Genomic DNA, 3,089 nt, shown 5'->3' on the forward strand with positions numbered 1-3,089 from the left:
AAAAAAAAAAAGATCCACGCTACCAGGGAAGGAGACCATCGAGACAATCACCTGTAGAGACCTGGAGGCCCAAGAGGTGGGCTGGGTGGTAACATGAGAGGCCCTCCCCGTGGAGGAATGGTGCAGAAGCTTGGCTTTGGAGTAGGAAGGAGGATTGCTCCACAGCAGTGGATAGCCCTTCACCCAGCTCCACCAAGAGAACCCAGCTCCTGTGGACCAGTGAATTTCTTTAGGCAGCCTTCAGTGGCTGGGAGTGTGACCCCAGTCTGTTATAAACTGCTTCAGTTGGTACAATTTTACCTCTTTTGCGTTAATGGCATGTGCCCCCTTCCTTTTTTCTCTTTCTCTTGGCCTTTTCGACCTTTAATTCCAAATTTCTGGAATGATATTTTAGAAGTAACAGATTTTTAAAGAACAAAAAGAGATTGAATTTCTTTACTTACTTTACATATACAGACTGTTTTTTTTTCTTTTAACAGCCATTTCCCCAAATGTGTCACTTCTTACTGACATTTGGTATGTTTAATTCATTGAAATATTTCTTACTTATTTTTATGTATTTCAAAAGCCTGTGAAAAGTACAAAATTTGATAAACTTTTTGGAGGCAGGAAAAATTTAAATTGTTTCTTTATGAGTCATGACTTCCAATGTTGAAAAATGGTTGTATGGGAAATTTGAAAAACTATTCTCATTGATATGGCTGGAAATTGAACAAACACTGCTAATAGAACTTTTGATACTGATCACAAAGCAGTTCTAAAACCTACTCTTTTTACTATTGAAATTTAAATTGTAAGATAGGTTTGAATGTCTAGAAGGCAATTGATAGGCTTTTCTTCAATTGTTAGGATTTTTTTTTTTTGAAGTCGAATTTTCATTTGTATTTGTTAAAAAAATGAAAAAGAAAAAAATACCAACCCCTCTTCTGGAGAAATACCAACCACAGCAAAACTGTCGTGTTTCCTATTTATTTGAGATTCCACTCTTGACAATTATTAAAAGAAAAATAAATCTAGATTTGTTTTATTCGGTTCACAGATGCAAGAAATTATAGGTAAATTTTCTATTTTGTTATGGTTCACTTTTATTGATGAGCATGCAGTGGATGTTTCTTGGAAATGGCCAATTTTTATTAAAATATTACTGGAAGAAAACTTTAAAAGAATAAAATAAGTAAAATAAATTAAAATTATAAACCTTCCCCACAGTTTGATACTCCTTTCTCAAAAGCTGAAGTAAAAGGTGAAATGGAGATTAAACTGTTTCTTAAATTTTTGGCTTATGTGTGTGACACCTAGTAATCACATTCTTCTCCAGTAGTTTAGAAAAATAATGCAGCTGGATTTTTTTTTATTTCTCCTTTCTCACTGAAGATCCCTCGCTCCCTCTCTCTCCTTCCCCACATTTCTCTTCGTATTACAAATCTACCTTGCAAGTCCCTAGTATCTCTAGTTTTGTTTCTGCTATTTAAATTATTTTTAGCTTGAATTTATTACAGAAGGAAAATAATATTTAGCCTTTCATGTCTGATTTATTCCATGGAGCATTATGGTCTCAAGAGTCACCAATGCTCCTGTCAATGACAGAAATGTATCTCCCTTGTGGCTGTGTCGTATCCCATCCCACCTGTATGCAGGGTTGCCACTGTCATTAGCGTCCTGACACTTCTCCACTACCACAATATGCTCTGGGACTTGCACTCTTACCTGACTATGTAGCACCTGTTCCATACAGCACAGAGAAGCTCCATTAGTGAAAGTCTTAATTCTTAGGAGGCACCTGTGTTGCACTGAGTGCCGGCCTTTTCCTCTTGTCTGTTATGTAGCTTTTGGCAGCACCAGAGTTTTGGTAGAGCCGACACTATTGTCTTACAGAGTTGGGAAGGCTGAAGAAGGAAGAGCTATCATTTGCCCAAGTTTACTTAGTTACTTTTAGTTTGTCATTAGAAATATATCAGCAATGTATCCTGAGTCATACGTAAAGGTAACAGTCTCTACCAAATGCTCCCAGTTCTTTGAGATGGAATAATAATCCAACTAAGAGGTCTACTCCCTCTCATACCCTTAATTTTCATGAGACCTTTCCTTTCTCCTAAAAATATTCAAATATTTTGCTACTCCCTCACCATAGCTGACCATGCTGCTTCTTTTTTTTTTTTTGGGGGGGGGAACATGAAGGTATTTATCGAAGATGATTTGTAGAACCAAAGATGAAAATTACCCATATCTCCACTTAACTTCATTTTTTTCCCCCTCTACAATCTGCCATAGTGAAACTTTGACTCTTCTATCTAAATGTCATTCACGGGCCATTTAGACAGTTCGGTGGATTAAAGCGACTACTTGACCCTCGGGGTGTCATGGTGGAGTATGGTGAGACATGATTGAGATTGGGCATGGTGGTGTGCTCCTGTAATCCCAGCTCTTGGGAGGCTGAAAACAGCAGAATCATTAAAAGTCCGATCTACACAGTGAGACCCTGTAGACCCTGTACTGAATACATTAAAATAAAATAAAATAAAATAAAATAAAATAAAATAAAAGTAGTTCACAGACCTACTCACATTCTTGGCGATGCTGAAAGCATGACAGTTCTCTCCTGGAGACGAACCATTTAAACTGGTTCATTTGGTTTTGTTCTTTCCTGTTGTGACTGTTGTGTTAGCTTTACAGCCTTTCTCATTCCTGTCTCATTGGCTTGGGGCTTACCAGTGCTGTACACTAAGGTTCTTTTTAACTCCCTATTAGAATACAGCTGCTCAGCTATGAGTAAACAAAGTTAAATCCTTTGGAAAGGCAAAAGTTAGGAGGACAAGTACTGGGCGCGTGAGGCGAAGCCTTCTGGTACCTGCCGGCCAAGCTCAGGACAAGGACAGCATAGCTCTGTGTGACTGCGCTGATTTCCCTTGTGGAGCTCATAAATCTCGAAAGCAAATCACACCAACTTATACACAGGAAACATAAAAAAATAGCAAATCACAGTTTAACTCGCTTATGAAGTGGTTAGTTATGCAGCAGCAAGTAAATAAAGCAAACGTGGTAAATATTTTTCTTGGAAGAAGAAACACAAACAACAGGAAAAAAGAAAG

The 3,089-nt window shown here is 37.8% G+C and overlaps 1 pseudogene; it reads left to right on the plus strand.

The window, feature by feature from the left end:
• LOC101563938 overlaps positions 1 to 2,384 on the plus strand; it is a 7,527-nt pseudogene extending 5,143 nt beyond the window's left edge.
• The last annotated feature ends 705 nt before the right edge of the window (positions 2,385 to 3,089 follow it).

This window comes from Octodon degus, unplaced genomic scaffold (assembly GCF_000260255.1).
Source record: "Octodon degus isolate 3935 unplaced genomic scaffold, OctDeg1.0 scaffold00068, whole genome shotgun sequence".
Classification (NCBI taxonomy): Eukaryota; Metazoa; Chordata; class Mammalia; order Rodentia; family Octodontidae; genus Octodon; species Octodon degus.